This window comes from Helianthus annuus, chromosome 4 (genome assembly GCF_002127325.2).
Source record: "Helianthus annuus cultivar XRQ/B chromosome 4, HanXRQr2.0-SUNRISE, whole genome shotgun sequence".
NCBI lineage: Eukaryota > Viridiplantae > Streptophyta > Magnoliopsida > Asterales > Asteraceae > Helianthus > Helianthus annuus.
This window is the reverse complement of record NC_035436.2, coordinates 11,311,104-11,327,707: the sequence shown is the minus strand read 5'-3', so window position 1 is coordinate 11,327,707 and position 16,604 is coordinate 11,311,104. Positions and strand designations below refer to the sequence as shown.

The following is a 16,604-nucleotide window of genomic DNA, read 5'->3' as shown; positions in this document are numbered from 1 at the left end:
AAAGCCGAACCACGGCATACTAAGATCGGACCGGACCTTGCATCATAAAACGGGCCGGACATTATGATGGTGCGATATAACTAACTGGGTCCCACTTCCATAACCGCCATGATAGCGACTGGTCCGACTCTAACTAACTTGCCACATCAGCACACCCAAAAGCTATAAATACCCCGCCAAGGCTTCCAGCAATGGGTAATCTCTATTCTCTTCCCCTAATCTCTCCTCTCTCTCTCCCTGACTTATTTCATCCTCACAAATACTTATTCTCACGCCCGAGCTTGGTCACAGAGAGGCCCCCCTCCCTGTGACGAGGCTAACGGTGTGCTTGTCTCTTGTGATCTTGCAGGTTTCTTGCTGGGTCATCTGAAGCTATACTCTGACCAGCTCGTATCAACTGGTTCTTGAGTCTTCAACCACCGATTGAGGGGAACCGGTGGAGCGGTTATAAGATAATCAGAAGCAGAATCTATGTATACCTTTGATAAACACAAAAGCACCAGAAGTTTCAGGAAGTTCCGGGAAGTATTGGGAGGTATTGGCTGCCTGAGCTAAGGAAATAGGTAAGCCAGCCAAAGTGCCGACTATGGCGGAGATGGAAGCAACTTTTATTGATTCAAATCTCTCTTTGTTTTTGTTCATTACTTCTCTTTATGTTTCTGTCATCGCAGACTTTCTACCTCTTTCTTCTTGTTGTATACCCAACGGTCAACAATAATTTCTGCAAAAAGAACCAACAATCTGTTTAAATTTGAGGAAAAATGTCTGAAAGTCCAACAAAAGTTCGATTAGTTCGTTGCCCCAAGTGTGAGAATCTGCTCCCTGCGGTTACTGATTATGTTGTTTATCAATGTGGTAGATGTGGTGTTGTTCTTCGTGGTAAAGTTTGAACCTTTTTTACAGATTTTGTTTGATTTTGTTCAAGAAAGTTAGATGTGGGTCTAAATGTATGATCTTTTTGTGTTTGTTGTTGATAGGTGTTTGAAGAAATAAAGTGCGTGTGCCTCATCTTGTGAAGAACATGTGGTTTTTTTAATTTTATTTTTTAATTATAGGGTAATTTGGTCATTTAACAAAACTTAACAACAAAATTCTAACTAGGTTAGAAATTTGGACTCAAATGGTTAAAGAAAATGCTTATGGGGACTCAGATCGTTAAACTTTTTGCTTTTGTACTCAACTAGTTAAAACCCATAAAACACAGAGACTTAAAAAGTAATTTACCCTTTTTTCTTTTATCTAAAAAGAAATTTAGACCTATTTCTCCATCTTAATCTCCCTGTTCTATTTTTTTTTGCATGGAACCTGACAGAAAGGGTTAGATACAAACTCTTGGCATAAAAAAGACATTTTCTCTGTTTTTTTTACATCTCTATGAATGATAATCAAATGTTTTATTAGTTAATAACTAATGATTATTATTCATGATGAATGCAACTACATATATAATTTCAATATTTCACTCAGATTTATTTAGTGTCACCTAAATAAAAAATGTGTACATCTTATTGTAATGTTTGTTGATCAAATTCTTTTGCACATGTAAATGGTTTCACATGAATTCAAACTCAACTATGAAGATTATAAGCATACCTTAAAAGAAATTTTTCGAAGGCCGGGCAAAATTCATATTTGTAGAAATCTTGTTAAAGCTTAGAAACACGTTGTAATTCGTAACTATTGCCATTCGTCCCCGTAATGTTAGATCATGGAAGAAGGGAAAGCAATTTACGATTAGTGAATGTAAAAGTATTTAAGGGCGTGAAGTTTTTTTGGCTTTTCATTGATGGATGCATAAATTAATGATGGTGCTACTTGAATGAAGTTTGAGTGAAAGGGAGTGAGAAGGTGTGAAGAGATGGCTAACCTTAGAAGCAGAATATGGGGATTTAATCTTGAAGATTTGTTACTAATTAGTTAAGTAGGTGAGGACGGTACAAACTTCATTTACTACCATTGAAGATGTTGCAGATCATTGTCCGAATGAGTTTTGACTTTTTTTTTTTTTTTTTTTTTTTGGTACAAAGCAGAAGCATGAAAGTGGAAATGTGATTGATGCTTGTGGGCAAGGTTGGAGAACTCGCTAGTCGCTAGCGGGTCGGTGAGGTAGGGACTAGCGACTACTCGGGATTACTCGGGATTAATCGAGATTAATCGGATCAGTCTTTTTATGTATAATTTTAAGTTTTTATACATATATACATATATTTTTATACGTAATTTTTTTAAGTGGACAAGTTTTGACCGGAATCTGGGAGGTTTTGGCCGGAATATGTGTTTTTTTCCGATTTTTTCCGATTTTTTTTGTTTTTTCCCGATTTTTTCCAACCGACTAGTCGCGATTAGGGCCGATTAGGGCTGACTAGGCCGACTAGCGATTTTTTTACCGATTAGCTGAAAATTACTCAGTTGATGGGCGACTAGCGACTAGTCAGCGATTAATCGCCGGCTAGTCGCGATTTTTGCAACCATGCTTGTGGGATATGAGTTTAAGTGAGGCTGGTGGCATCAAATGAAGAGGTTGCATTACTTATGAATGCAGTAATGTTTGGGTAGGTGAGAATTTATTTGGAGACAATCACAAAAGATTCATATTGTTTATGAAAAAGTTTTAGATTTTTATTTAAAGATAGGGTTTTTGTATGTAAACTATCATCATAAAGTAAAAGTGTAACCAAAGTTTTATCAACAAAATTTATACTTAGATAATAATATTATATATTCATTCATAGGTTTGGTTTTTTACTTTAAATTCAGGTTCTGAATATAAAGTGCAAATGTGTAAGTTTTTCATGATTAAATGAAACTACAAGTTAGACACCTATAATATGGCTTCTAGTTTTACCACAGGGCCCTTGATTAACTACCTTATTTTTTAAGTGGCGATCTTAGAGCAGACCATTAACTTCAAGAACCGTATAACATGTTATAAGAGTAAGGCGAGGTGACCAAAATGTAATGGATTTCAAACGCGAGGCGTGTTTTGAGGGTGTCATCAAATGTGGAAGTTACAGGCTTGGCCATCATTTGATTTCTATTTTCTGCACTTGTGGAAAGGTGGTGTCCTATAACCCACACTTTTCATTTCCATACTGGAGAAGCCACCATAACACGATCTACAACAGTGGCGGACCCAGGAATTTTTCCCTGGGCGTGCGGAACATTTCTAAAAATCGTATCGGGTCGGGTCATGTAAAACAGACGAACATCAAATTAAATTTATATAATCATCAAGAACATGTCAAACCTTGTTACAAACATAATTAAAACGTCGACGCCCTACGGGTTTTCATTTTTTGAAATCTATCCAAAACATCATCTAAAACTAATTTGTTAAACAATTCTTTCTCTATATAACATAAGTTCATCTCTACATAATATAATGTTTCAATTTTAATTTTCAACTATTCAAGCCCTAGAAATCATAACGTAAGTTGTAATCACCCTAAAAATATATAAACAACATAATCACCCAAAAAATCATCTAAACAACGTCAAAACACACAAAATTTCAAACCTATTTAACAACTTTATTACCCTTTTTTTCTCCTATAATATCAACCAAAATCATCAAAATAACAAAGAAACTTACCCGTGTTCGGATTCCGGTTAGATTTGGTGTCAAACGACGGTGGTATGGTGGCTGATTACGGTGGTCGTCGGCTGCTGGACTGTTGTCGCTGGGTGATGTTGTTCGTTGGCAGTGCAGGGACGCAAGAGAGAGAGAGAGAGAGAGAGAGAGCGGGAGAGAATTTCTAAAGGTTTTGGGCTTTTAATTATTTTATTATAGTTTGAAATATTGCTGGTTTGGTTAATGAGCTAAGACTTAGTGGTCTAGCTAGTTAGGAATTATAAGTGGGTAAATGTATGGGTATTTGGGTTTAGTTAGTTAGGTATTAAAAGTTATATGATTTAGGTAGTATTTTTTTTTTTTTTAAATAGAAGTTTACTAAAAAAAATTAAAATATAAATTGATAACACTTTTTACCTAAGGGGTGCGGACGAAAAATTTCAAGGGTGCGGTCGAAAAATTCCAAGGGGTGCGGACGAAAAATTCCAAGGGGTGCGGACGGGATTTTTGACGGAACTTAGCACTTTTTTTCCCCCGGGGTGCGCCCGCCCGCCTTGGACTAGGCTTGGGTTCGCCCCTGATCTACAAGACGTACATGTGTTGTGGGGTTTTACCGATTGATGATGATGCGGTTAGTGGAACGGATAGAACTTAAAAAGCCGATGAAATTGTACCAAAAATTGAAACCTTAATGAGTTTTACACAAGGAGATGGTTTTCTCAAGGCAAGGACTATCCGAACACCCTCTACGCCTATTTTCACACTTTTTGTGCCCTAGACGCCTCGTATAGCCCTATACGAGGCGTCTAGGGCACAAAAAGTGTGAAAATAGGCGTAGAGGGTGTTCGGATAGTCCTTGCCTTGAGAAAACCATCTCCTTGTGTAAAACTCATTAAGGTTTCAATTTTTGGTAGTGTAAAACTCATTAAGGTTTCAATTTTTGGCGTCTATGCACTGAATTCCAGGGAGTCTCAGAGGGTGTCAGGCACAACGTTTAAGGAACCCTATACGAAGGGTACAACCCTATACGAGGCGTCTAATCTTGGGTTTTTTTTGGGCTGAAATGAGGGGTGTTTTGGTATGTTTTTTTGGATAGTTTTTGAAGATGTGTTTTTTGGTTGAATTTTTTTTGGTTTTCAAAAAAGTTTTGTTTTTTTTTTTTGTTTTTTACACTATAAAAAAGTTTTTGTTTTTTAAAAATCAACTATTTTAAAAATCGGCTCTTTAAATATATTATATCGATTAAATATTATAATGTCTTTAACATTTTACCTTTTTAAAATATTATTCTTCCGATTAAAATCATATCTCTTTCAAATATTGTTTCCGTATTATATTCAGGGGATATATTGTTTCCGTATTATATTCAAAACATATTTTGTTTCCGTATTAACAAACATAAATATGACATATATAAGATAACTTTGTACATCCATAACAAAAATATATAAGATAAGTTTGTACATCCATAATAAAAATAAAAACAACAACAGGTCTATGCATCCAAATCCAAATCCGAATCCGAATCCTGATGCTGCTGTTGCTGATGTGGTACTCGAGCCGGTGGAAGCGATATCGGGGTAATCCCTCTCTCTCTCGTCTATCCTGCTCGGCCCGTACCAACCAATCTACCAAATCGTTGAGCCTGTCAAGCTCGGCTCGTACATCCGGATGTAGCGCAACTCCTGGGGCATGACCTGGAAACTGAGGCGCCCCGGGAGGTGGCGGTGGCTGTGGCTGTGGCACCGCTGCACCGTCTACATCCTCCGGAGGGTCCTCCACGGGCACTGCGTCAGCAGGATCTGCAGGAGGATAAACGGCCTCGAAATGCTCTGGTAGGGGCTCCTCTGTCCATATGCCCAAACCGCGGGCCAACGGGGAACCTCTTGATTACCTTCATCCCCCACAGCGACTGAAAACCCATCTGCGTCGGCATGATTGCCGGCGTCCGTAGATGTGGGTCCTGGTGCAGTACGAGGCCCAATGAACGGGCAATGACGGTCACGTACGCCCCACCATACAAAAATCCGCGCTCCTGCCGGTGATGGGCGGAGGCGTAGTACTGGGCTAGACCGTGTGCTAGCGCGCACGACCTCATATACAACAAACAATAAAGGAAAAAAAAGATCTGTGGTCGTACACCACTCACGGCTGTAGTTGCGCGCTGAAATAGACGTAGCGAGCAAATGGTGCAGATACCTGCAGATAGTGTTAACGAAATACAGAAACAGAGATTAATAAACAATGCACATAATCACAATAATTACCGTAATAAACGTACGTACCTGTACAGTGGGTCCCTAACAAACGACACCCTCCCCTTCGACTTGTCGTGCTCCCAATGATTTTCCCCCGCAATCACCTGCCAAAACCCTACACGAGTGGGTTTGTCAACCACCACTAGCCCCGCTGTGTAAACCTCAGTCTCGATCTCCCCCTGCATGTATAAACCACAATGCACCGCAAACTTTGCTAGCGTCATCGAACGCATAACGCCAGCGAGCCTGAAAGAAACCTCAGGCGGAGGGGGAGCACCTGGGTGCGGAAGCGGCACTGGACCCCAGGAGCGTGAAATGTGAATGACGAAAGGAACTCGACCAGCAGCTCCCTGTAGGTCGGCGTGTGCGCCAAATCAAAAAGACGATGCCACGGCGAATCGACAGGTATAAATCGACGCACTCTAGCCGTCTCAGCAATCCCATCTATCGCATCAAGTTGATCGCTGCATGCGATCCAATGTGCATCCTCCTAAGCTTCAGGCAATGACGGGCGGCATCGGTGCCGTCGGGAAACTCTAGATACGGATGCCCCTGCAGCGTATCCAGAGGCGGCCGCCGTCTCCGTCGTGGACCCTGCTGAACCGACTGACCCCCCGGCGGTGCCCTATGAAGCTCTACGTGAAAGTCATCGACCTGAATCAGATCGTCCTCCATAATCAATCTGCAAATAAATACCGTATACGTATAAAAACAATAATAAATAAATAAATAATAATAATAACAATAATAATAATAATAACATTAATAATAATAATATTAATAATAATAATAATTAATAAATAATAATAATATTTATAATAATAATAATTAATAAATAATAATAATAATAACAATAATAATAATAACAATAATAATAATAACAATAACAATAATAATAATAATAATAATGCATAATAATAATAATAATAATTAATTAATAATAATAATTAATAAACAATATTAATAATAATAATAACATTAATAACAATAATAAATGATAATAATAATAACATTAATGATAATAATAATAATAATACATAATATTAATAACTAGTGGGAAACCCGCGCGTTGCAGCGGAGTCGACAATATGGGCCGAGAACATAACTTAAACCTAAAACATTAAAAAATCATATATACGTGTGTGTATAAATAATAGTTGGAATGCCCGCGCGTTGCGGCGAGTATCCCGACTAATATCACAAAAAATTATAGCGTCACTAAAACTCGCTTCTTGATTTCGACATACGTTCCAACCACCTTAAGCCGTTTCAAGATCGAGCCAGCTTCTTAGGACAACTTTTCACATGCACTCACATCAGCTGCTTGCGACTCCAAAACATGTTTCTCGTATGAGATTGAATCAACAATCCTTTTAACACATGTAAATATCACTATTTTGGGTATGAATGAGTCCACTTTACAAATGTTTATAAGTAACTATTTAATTGGGAGTACAATTACACTGCGGATGAAGACTTTGAGAATACAAATGTTTTTTATTGCATTGGTGATCCACCTGAGGAAAGGTTTAATCTTATCTTCTTCAAAAGCCGCATGTCTAGCCAGCCAGCTACCTAGTACCTAGTAGTTTGTAACAATTTTCATCTTGCTTTCATATTGTATATCTAAAAATATTGTAGAGGGTTCAATCAACAAATTGTCAAAACCGATGTACGGATTCGATTTATATAGTTATCATTTTATAATCCAAAATCGGGATTCAAGACGAACATTATGCTGTTTTTCAGCCATTCTTATACATCTGGTAGGTAAACAAACATATAGGCACAAGAAAGATACATATATTTAGGGGTGGCAAAATAGGTGGGTTGGGCATGTTTGGATAATGGGTTAGGATGGGTATAGGTTAGGATGGATTTGGGTTAGGATGTGTTTATTAAGAAATTGGTTAGAATGCGTTTAGATCAAGATGGGTTTTTGTCAAGATTGATTTGGCTAAAAATATAAATAAATAAATAAATAAATAAATAAAAATTAAAATTAAAAATAAAAAAATTAAAAAAATTAAAAAAGATCAAAAAATTCAAAAAAATTTAAAAAAATCTAAAAAAAAATATAAAAATAACCAGAAAAAAATTTCACACCAACCAGGTATAACCCATTTAATTAAACCGATTGTGTTTGTATCAACTTGTTTAACCCGTGAATTAATCATGTCAACCTGCTAGCCCGTCGACCCGTTTATCATGGGGAAAAAGAAAAACTAAAATGTAAATGGATTGAGGAATGAGGAATGAGGATCTGCGATAACCTATCAAATTGAAAACAGTTACCATGCATACCTTCTAAATTCTAATAGATATAGTCATAAAAAAGATTATTAAAGATATCAGCACACAAGGAAATAGAAGTCAAAAGAATAATGTTTGGTAAGCAATACAACAATACAGATAATGCAGATCAAACAACAATATGTAGGTGCCATTAAGATGAATATACCTCATCCCATCCAATACCATATGCCAAAGGATTCATTTTCATCCTTATGAAAAGGTACGTGTATCCGAGCCATGCACAAGCTTCTTTCACATTATGGGGTGTTACCTCGGCATTTAGGTTATCTTTCAAGGAGCTAATGAACTGCCAACAAAACCAATATAAGTTATACGTCAAATTATTTTAATGCTCCAGTGTGAAATCTAATTGTAGAAAAACTTGAGCTTCCACATTCGATTTGAGATAAATTTCTGACTGAACAAGCAGTTACCTGACTTTCAATGGGAAGTTGACTTGTCAACAGTCGCAGATAGTAAGCTAACTTATCATGAGATGTAATTATAATGCCTTCGCCACTTTTATCAAACCGAGGTCTACCAGTACGTCTAAAAATCTATAGCACACAACATAATAGACAGGAGAAAACAACATTAGAACTCAAAAAACAGTAAAAGTTGATAACAGATCAGTGCGAACATTAACGACACCTGCATGACATCCAGCATGCCCAGATCTCGCCATCCACCAGCCTTTAGATCGTACAGCTGAGTCCCCTATACCAAAGTGTTTATTGTGATTAATAAACAAATAAAAGATATAAAGGGTTCATTAAACCGAATGAACTTGAATTCAAATTTGAATGTTTGTGATAAATAGTAGCCTTCTTAACAACCTTAATCACAACAGTGCGTGCAGGTAGATTGACTCCCCATGCCAAAGTTGTTGTACAAACTAAGACCTGAAAAAGAATGGTGGCACATTAGGTGGAATAGCAATAAAGATACAGAAGCAAGTCAAATAAAGATCCGTGTACCTTCAACAATCCATCAGAAAAAGGCGTTCAGTTAACCCTCTGTCAGCACGCAACATCCCTGCATGGTGAATGCCAACTCCTGATCCAAATAGCTGAACAAGTTGTTTGTTTCGGGACTTTGCAACCTCCATCTGAAAGTAAAAAAGTAACGGTGAGTCGGTGACATATCTTGTTTGATCATGATGGACTGTTAAAAGTTTTGACTATGACAATTTACCTTGACCAAATGAAACTGAGGATGTTCTTCATTCATAAAGAGGTCTAGTTCATTATACTTCCGGGCAAGTTCTATCTGTATAACATGTCAAACACAAAAACCATTTGTACAGATCTCAGATGAACCATATTGGTTCTTAAAATATGAAAGAAAAAGAAGCTTCTCCAAAACGGAGGGACGTTATGTGGAATTTGATTCTCTAACGACTGCCACAAAACTAAACGTGTAGATGACAGTGACGAAGCTACTCGAATGTCCGCTTTTAAAGTGGACGAAAGTTGCAAAAGTGGCCAAACCTCAAGGACAAAAATGGCGTTTTACTCTAATCTAAATGTTTCAAATGATTTAGGGGGTTGTACGAAAATATACTTTTGGCCACTTTCACAAAACAACACATGAAACATACCTTCATCAATTCCAAATCATTCCTTATCTGATCTAAGACATCCACCTTCATTCGGGCAAGAACACGTTCCACCAAGAAAATCTGGAAGTTGGCTATTATAAGAAGCAAAATGTAAGCGGCGTTTAGTGCACAAGGATTAATGTAAACTAAAGCAATATGGAAAATAGAATGCATACAAACAAATCCACGATCCTCGCGTCAATAGCTTCTAACAATGTATTCTGATATCTGTTTCCTAGAACCTGTTATTTTCCATGATTGAAAAACCCATTACATTTATAAGAAATGGAAAAGATTCAATTAATTGACTTTTTGAACCATTGTACATGATTTTTTGTACCAATATTATGTTTTTACAAAGGTTTAAAAGTCAATCAGTTAAAAAGATGGTCATAGTCATGGTCAACTATACATTTAACCTTTTTTTGTACCAGCATTGATGATGTACATCTGATGCAATGTCTGGTTAGAAACAAAATATAACAAATCAGTAAAAATACACATGAATGTATAATAAAAATTTGACATTAGGGTTAGCACCTCAGGATAGTTATCACCGTCTATTTTCTACATACGCGTGACCAAATCATGTGCAGCTTTTCCAAAACTCATCCAGTTCTACATAAACGACATTGTAAGAAACCTTCATATTAATATAATAAACATTATTTGGAAATGAGAAAAAAAGGACAAAAAAAGAGAGAAACAGGCTAACCATCCCCTGAACATCTTATATCGTAGTACATGAATCAATATGCCTACATGAATCAATATGCCTTCTTGCTGAAACGGAACATGCTGGAAACTTCTCAACAAAAGGCTTCTTGAATCCTTGTACATGATACCTTAAAAACCTGTCGACCGTCGTGTCACTCATAAGTTTACTCGGTTCCACTTTCCCGAGTTTTTGCGGGTGTTGAAGTTTTTGTCTTTTAGCTTGTTCTTCGGTTTAGGCGGAGAGTGTCTTCGCCGCAGACATCCACCATGACTGGAACCATCTGACACTGTCTTCATCACCATTAATCACAACCACCACCATCATTCTCTATGTCAAACAAAACCATCATCATCATCACCGTAGACATCACCACCACCCCGCTCTTCGTCTTCGCTGTTGCTACCAGAAACCCAAACCACCGCCGTCATCCATATCCCCAACAATCGACATTTCTTCCAACTCATCCTCATCTCCATAATAAATTCTAAACTCATCTTCATCATATCCAAATTCCAACTGAACTACACCCTCCATTTGAGTTCAAACCCTGTAAAATCCACACATACCCATCAATTTCAAATCTAATTCTGATCAATCTCTTCAAATTAAACCAAATCCACATCACATAAGCCACAATATTCAAAACCCATATTGAAAACTACATAATTGATCAGTAAACTAAAAAGAGGATATGATCTTGAACCATACAAAATTGAATAAATAATCAAATCAATCAAAAGGTAGAGGAGATAGCGGTGAGATTACTATCGTAGTTGTCATCGATATCACCGTTGCCGGAGGGCCTTGGCCTGCTCCCCTCTCTCCGTATTCTCCAGTCTTCACTCTCTCTCCCTCTTTAACTAATACATAGAAGGAGTGGTACCATTAATCGCATATTCATGAATCGATAAATGCATGGCCTCAATGGAAATTCAATCGACATTCACAACTGATGGGAATTCAATGGACATTCAATTGGCCTTAAATTTGAGACGATTGAGTTGAAGAATCTGGTAAAGGTAGAAACGATTCAGGGAATTCAATTGCTGGTATGATGGTGGCTGTCGATTCAGGTGAAGAAATATTGTAAGGATAGGAGGATAAAATGGGAAGAAAAATGTAAAAATATAGGTTTTATTTAAGTCTTTTAGTCTGCCATCTTAATAATTAGGGGTTAAATTACTTTTGTGTCCATTGAAAATGTATTATATAGTTACTAGTGGGGAACCCGCGCGTTGCAGCGGAGTCGATAATATGGGCCGAGAACATAATTTAGACCTAAAGACATTAAAAAATCGTACATACGTTGTGTGTGTATATATAAAAGCACTCACGTTTCACAGCTACAACGCATAGAAAACCCTTATGATAAACAGGGAGACCCTTATGATAATCATTATATAGTATAGTGGGTTATACCCGCGCTTCGTAGCGGGCTGGGCTCCACTTTTTAACCATTTTTATTGCTATCGATTCAGTCTGTTTCGGTATTGGTATTCGCTATAACAACCGAAAGAGAAAACAATAAAAAAGTATACCGAACCGGTACCGATGTTGTTTGGTTGGTATCGGTCCGGTTCATTTCGCTACCAGTATGGTAGTCACATCGATATAGGCAACAAACACAAGTTATTTAAAGTATAAGGTTGCGATTATCGTTATATTAAAATTAGAAGGTATATCATAAATATTATATGATGATGGCACTTGCTATAACAATCGGAAGAGAAACAAAAAAATAACAATTGATCGATAACAATAAAAACGCATATAAATCGAAAATAAGAAAAAAGAATACCGGTTGACAATAAAAACTCATATAAATCGAAAATAAGAATAAAGAATACCGAACCGGTAGACGTTCACTTGGTATCGGTCTGGTTTGTTTCGTTATGTATACAGTACCGACAATCGATATCGTTAAAGAACGCAAGTCGTTTAAGTGTTATGCATGTATCGCCCACATATCTGCATCGTTTATAGACGCTTAGTTCACATGAAAGACTATTTATTATGTTTTCTTTCTACCATCTCCTATAACCACATGTAATCAACAAAATTACCAGCTTGGTAATCGCAATAACATCTAAGAAAAACATTATATGCACCAACTTTGATTAGTTAATGATCTTCAAAATAACAGTTTTGTATCATGTAAGTTGTACAACATAGAAAACCCATTCACCAAATCAACAAACACACAATCTGATGGCTTCAAATAAAATTAAAAAAAGTATGACTTGAGTTCGGTCCACTTTACGTCCGTGGATTCACCAAAAGCCCTTAACCGACTCTGACACACACCAGACCATACCATTTTGACCCGCACCAAAAATCCAACTTACCAATTTTGACCCGTTACCTGCCCCACCGACCCGTTACAACCCTACCCAAAAGTGTTTTGGGCCAGCTTGAAACCCAACAATTAATGACCCAAAACGCTAACATACTGTTTTGAACCGTTACCCACCCGTCCAGCCCAGCCATTTTCCCACCTTTATTAAAAGCTGACACTGGCCTAAAATTACTGGTATGGTTAAGTTTGCGGAAAATTCAAATTCAACAGTGGAAATTATACTGTCAGCAAGAATTGTTACATATAAAAATTCAAATTCAACAGTGGAATGTTACCTCAAAACCATTCTTATTTAATTATATAAATTATTATGAAATTACAAAAAGTTTGTAATCATATTTGGCACACTTATTATTTATAAAAGTTAAACTTTTCGGACAAAGAGTTATGGGTCAAAAGTGTATTTTTAATGAACAAAACGTATTTAAAAAGTGTTGTGGGTTAATCCAGCCCGACCTATTTCCACCTGTACAAAAATAACTTGCCTTGACCCATTTACTCATGAACGGGTCGATTAAGGTTATATTTAAAAGGAAACGGGTCAAAAGTCATACAAAGTGTGTTTTAATGCATATATCATCCCAAATCATTTTTATTTAATAAACTAAATTGTTTTGAAATTTCAAAAAGTATGTAATCATATTTGGCACACTGATTATTTATAAAAGAGTAAATTACGATTTTGGCCCCTGTGGCTATATCACTTTTACCCTTTTAGCCCAAAAAAAGATTTTTAACATCTAAGCCCCCGTCTTTTTTCCTAATCCTTTTGGCTATAAAGAAAAAGGTAAAACTTTTTGAATAATAGAGTTTTGGGTCAAAAGTGGATTTTTAACGACTAAAACTTATTCAAAAAGTGTATATAGCCCGACCCATTTCGACCCGCACTTAAAAACATATATATGTTTTGACTCGTTATCCACCGCTAATATAAGCATTCAGTCATCTTGCCTTGATCTTTTTGGTTCCTTTGATACTCCGGATCCATTTATTTTCATCAGGATCTTCTTCTTTTTCCTTTGTATTTTTCTAACAACTTTTCTCATAACGAACATCATCCCGCCACCTACAACTAACGCAACAATCGCAACAGATCTGCCAAGTGCCGCCCCAATAATTACACCCGTACGTGCTTTCTTAGTACTACCCTCATAAAGAGGCAAAGGATCCCCACACAATCCAAGATTCCCAGCGTAGCTATCAGCCGAAACAGAACACAAACAAGTCATTTTGGGTTACTCACAAATATAATAATAAAATTGCAAACAAGTCAATCTGGGTTACCATAAAACTAAAAAAAATTAACAAGAATGATGGCAAATTCAAGTCATTTAGGCCAAACCTCAGGGACGGAAATGGCATTTTACTCTAAAATCTAACTATAGAAGAGAATAATGATCATGGAAAAGTAAGTAAATACAACACGAATAATAAAAAAACAACAAAAAGGAAAAACACCTTGGGGCCGATTAAGTGTACAAATACGCCACTTGAAGCAAATCCGATCAGGCGTCCAATGGAAGAACTGAGGGCACATAAGCTTTGCATGTCTGGAGCAAGTGAAGGATGAATACCGCTTTATTGCGCTACGCCCGCATCAACGGTTACATCTGCTATTGCAACGCCAACACTTCCAGCAGTTAAAGACAGTAGTGCGAGTACAATATGCAGTTTTTCATGGAATGACAAGAAAAACATTGATAGAATTCCTATGATACCTGAAAAAATTGCAATTTTTATGTAAGTAATTATGTGAATCATATTTTATAAGCGGTTCAAAATAGTTAACACCCACATGCGCAAAACATAACCCCAAACTAATAGAAACTAAAGAACACACACTATACACAGAGTTTACCATTGATGAGATTATGAGTTTCTTACCTGATTATCATGAGTTTCTTCATGGTATCAAAACTCCATCATCTCCGGTGACCTTTTCGGGTGACTAAGCTCTGTTTTTCCGGTAAACCTGCCACCATCGCTTCACTGCTCTTTGTTATTTTTCGAATCTTATCTTCTCTATTTGTTCACCTTGTTTCATTTGATCTGTTGCTATCTCAGATCTGTAACGCATACAGAAATCAAAATCTACACATTCAGATCAACCTATTAAAGCAAATTCATTCAAAATTTAACCATTCTTTAACCAATTTCAGTACAATAAACAGCTTACTTGTACCGAGATATCGCAAAAGAGTGAACACAAGGCAAATAGTGAAATAGATTTTACTAACAAAATCTCCGATCTCGCGATTGAACGATAGAGAAGTCTTCGTCGACATTCCAACAGAGTAGGTTCTCGGTCTCGCTAGCTGGTCTGAACTCCGATAATCCATATTGAGCGCATTAATCTTTTAAAATCATAATATATTACAGACAACACAACAGCATGATATTATCAAGACACCTGACTATAAAAATGCATAAACATCCAATTGGTAACTTGAACAGTAGTATCATTGTTTTCAATAAATCCTTTTTGTATGTACCATTAATCACAGATGTGTCAATCACCGGGGGACACCAACCCCAATGGAAAGTACAAATCGATGGCCGGATCAACAAGATTGATAAAACAACTGAATCGAAATTAAAGAAATAGCGAAAACTCAAAAAGTTACCTCGAAATCTGGTTTAGATTAGTAATAAAGACATAAGGAGATTTAGGGTTATTACAAAATCCACTACGGTTTGAATTAGTGATAAAGAGAGAAGGAGCAATTGTGAAATTCTATCTCCTATTCAATTTCAGTAAACTGATGACTATTCAGTTGTAGTAAACTGATGACAATTAATGTCATCAATTTGGACATTCAATTGAAGTAAACAAAAGACTCTATCTCAGGAATCAGGAAGGCAAGACGCTTCATTTGCAATTGAAAACTGAAGGCATGTGATAGGTTTTTAACTTTTTATGGGGGAAAGAGAGAGGCCGGTGTGTGAGGAAAGAGGGGCAGAAATGGGAGAAAATGACAAAAAATTAGAGTTTTTAACTGCCTTTTCATATGCCATCTTAAAAAAGGTGCTTGAAATGACCATTATGTACATGGAAGATGTTTTATATAGTTATATAGATATAGATAATAATAATATTAATAATAATTAATTAATAATGATAATTAATAACAATAATAATAACATTAATGACAAAAAATTTTCAAAGCCTCGTATAGCCCTCGAAATACGTACCAGTGATGCTTCAAATCTTCGAAAATACGGTCGAAATACTAATACGAGGCGTATAGTAGTGTGTGCTCCGTATATATGTTTGTTTTTTGTTTGGGGTGATAACCAGGGTCGTCTAGGCCCCCCAGCCTTATACGAGGCATAGACGACTCGTACAGACCTATACGCGTCGTCTAGCCTTTTTGTTAAATGACGATTTTGCCCCTGTATAGCCCACAGTATAGGCATTATTCAGGGGCAAAATGGTCATTTAATAAACATTTTTTTAATAATTAAAAAAGGAAAAAGTGTAAAAGTTGCCGCCTAAGTTGTATGGGTCGTATAGATCTATACGCATCGTCCATCTTTTTAAATTACCTTTAAGCCCCTGTTAAAGGGCTATACTGGGGACGGTCAGGGGTATATTAGTAATTAACATACAATATTTTCAAAATTCAAATTTAAAAAAAAAAGAATTGTTGCCGCCCCAATAGATTACACGTATAGGTCTATACGAATCGTCCTTTTTCAAAAAAATTCAAATTTTGATATTCAAATATTCAAAATTCAAATTTTCAAAAACCCGCTCAAATAGACGACCTATATAAATCTATACGAGGCGTCTGGTGAAGGTAGAA

The 16,604-nt window shown here is 36.6% G+C and overlaps 2 long non-coding RNA genes across 9 annotated transcripts; both read right to left on the bottom strand.

The window, feature by feature from the left end:
- Positions 1-4,985: 4,985 nt before the first annotated feature.
- On the bottom strand, positions 4,986-11,535 carry LOC110935740. 7 transcript variants are annotated; one of them, XR_004892046.1, is made up of 14 exons: positions 11,208-11,535; positions 10,440-10,989; positions 10,265-10,342; positions 10,144-10,186; positions 9,901-9,966; positions 9,725-9,816; positions 9,319-9,393; positions 9,102-9,232; positions 8,961-9,026; positions 8,776-8,841; positions 8,559-8,681; positions 8,291-8,431; positions 5,857-6,511; positions 4,986-5,770 (listed from the first exon to the last, which is right to left on the bottom strand). It is a non-coding gene; the product is annotated as an uncharacterized LOC110935740 (long non-coding RNA). The 7 variants fall into 7 exon arrangements; XR_002589394.2 differs by lacking the exons at positions 4,986-5,770; positions 5,857-6,511 and adding an exon at positions 8,088-8,102; XR_002589392.2 differs by lacking the exons at positions 4,986-5,770; positions 5,857-6,511 and having other exon boundaries at positions 8,154-8,431; positions 11,151-11,535.
- Positions 11,536-13,360: 1,825 nt separating this feature from the next.
- Positions 13,361-15,889, bottom strand: LOC110935739. 2 transcript variants are annotated; one of them, XR_002589389.2, is made up of 4 exons: positions 14,975-15,848; positions 14,683-14,864; positions 14,257-14,516; positions 13,361-13,995 (listed from the first exon to the last, which is right to left on the bottom strand). It is a non-coding gene; the product is annotated as an uncharacterized LOC110935739 (long non-coding RNA). The 2 variants fall into 2 exon arrangements; XR_004892045.1 differs by having other exon boundaries at positions 14,683-15,889.
- Between the last annotated feature and the right edge of the window lie 715 nt (positions 15,890-16,604).